Consider the following 2366-nt stretch of genomic DNA (forward strand, 5'->3'; position numbering starts at 1 on the left):
GCGTGGCTCCAGGGCACCTGGCTCCTATGGCCTTTGCTGCAGGGGGCTGCTGTCCCCCATGTGCGCATGGCTGTGGCCATGTAGGACTCCACACATGGACTAATGGACTTTAACTAGCTTGAATACTAAACTTCAACTATCTACAACATGGAACAGACAGAAGCTACTCTGGCCTTGCTTCTGGCTCCACTGAACTCCCAACTGCCACTCCTCCGGGACTGGCTTAAGGGACAGGAGACTTTGGAACCCAAGGAATATAACTTTATGCAAATAAACCCTTCTACATTCCATTCTCTCATGGGAATCTTGCTCCCCCAAAAAACAGGGGAGTTTCATTCCCCGGCAACAATAATTTCAATTTTTATACAGAAAAAAAAGTTGAGAAATTCAATTCCTATTCATGAAGAAATAATGTAGCTAAGTAGGAATAGAAAGTTATTCATCTGATGCAGGAGACATAAAAAATAGAGCATATATCATATTTAATGTTGAAACATTCTTGTTGATGACAGTTACAAGTTAAAAGAACCCACTAATACCATGTCTTTTCAATATCTCACTTCAGTTTCTAGATAGTGCAGTAAAGCATGAAAAAAGAAAGCATATAAAGATTTAAAAGGAAGTGATTAAAATGCCTTATCTGCAGATGAAAAATATAATGAAGAAACCCTAAGAATCTATAGATATATTATTTTAATTATATGTTAATATAGCTAAAACACTAAATGTAATATCTATATCACAGCAAGAACTCCAGTAAAATGAACTTTGTCAAACTAGCATTTAAATCATATAAAATATATCATGTACTTAGGTATATATGTAGCTATGAATATGCAAGACCTCTATATAGAAAGCTCTAAACTATTATTATGAACAAGTAATGGAAATTTAAATACACGAAGGGTGTATTAGCTAGGATCCTAACACACACACACCTAGAAATAAAAGAGGATTGCCTGCTATCTGGGTGTCTCTTAGGGCGGTCAAGTTGACACATAAAATTAAACCAGTACCCAGTGGCCTACTATAGTTATGGATTAAAACACTGAATCATGTGAAGATATCATTTTTCTACAAATTGATCTATAGATTTTAACATAACTACAATAAAATTTAACTGTTGAATTTGACAAGCTGATTCTAAAATGTATATGGAAATGCAAAGGTACAGGCATAAAAGATCAATGAAACCGAAAGCTGATTCTTTGGAAAGATAAGATGGATGAACCTTTAGCCAGACTCATTAAGAAACAGAGAGGACCCAAATAAATAAAATCAGAAATGAAAGAGGTGAAGTAACAACCAACACCATAGAAATATAATGGATTATAAGAAAATACAAGCTGGACAACCAGGATAAAATGGACAAATTCCTAGAAAAATACAACCTTCTAAAACTCAATCAGGAAGAATCAGAAAACCTGAATAGCCTGAAAACAACTGATGAAATTGAAGCAGTCATCAAAAAACTCCCAGCAAACAAAATCCTGGTCTGGACAGCTTCACAGGGCAGTTTTACCAAACATTCAAAGAAGCACTAACACCTTTCCTCCTCAAACTATTCCAAAAAATCACAGAGGAAGGAACATTTCCAAGCTCTTTTTACAAGGCCAGCATGACCCTAATTCCAATACCAGATGAAGATACTACAAAGAAAAATAATTTCAAACAGAAACTATGAAGAGGGTTTCTTGGCAATATATCATGATTCTATTTCATAGTCAAAGTCTAAGTCGTTATTTTTATTTATTTTTTATTTTTGCAAATCAGGTTCAGAAGTAATAAGTAGTTAAATATCTCACAGTGAAAACATAAATCATATGTCTGACCAAAAGAAAGTCAACACATTTAAGAGTATGCAAAATGGTGGCAATCCTGTTTACTTGTAGTGTCCGAGAAGAATGCTGTTCATGTCATTATGGTAAATTGCTCATGCTTTGAAAAGTATATAAACCAGAAAGTTGCCAGTAACATTGTATTAGTGAAATATCTAGTCAGCTGCATGGAACTGAAACACAAGCAGCAGTAGCTGAAACTAGATAGATGGACGTTTCTTTCTCCTATATGTCAAAGTCTGATCTCGTAGCTTAGATCTGCTCTATGAAATGCTGAGTTATGCTTGCTTGATGTTTCAGGTTGTCAGGCCCTGAACTACTTCTTTATACTTATTCTGTCTTTCTTTGAATGCAATCCCTCTCTGCTAAGTTGAGAAGATATCAAATGACTCCTCGCTTGTGTTCTATTCAAACAGAAAGGAAAATAAGCAGGCAAAGATACACCTGTTCCCTTCAAAGATAACTTATATCCCATTGGTCAGAACTTGGTCACATGACTGAACATAGCTAAAGGAGGCTAGTTTTCTT

This window comes from Myotis davidii, unplaced genomic scaffold (genome assembly GCF_000327345.1).
Source record: "Myotis davidii unplaced genomic scaffold, ASM32734v1 scaffold951, whole genome shotgun sequence".
NCBI classification, from domain to species: Eukaryota; Metazoa; Chordata; class Mammalia; order Chiroptera; family Vespertilionidae; genus Myotis; species Myotis davidii.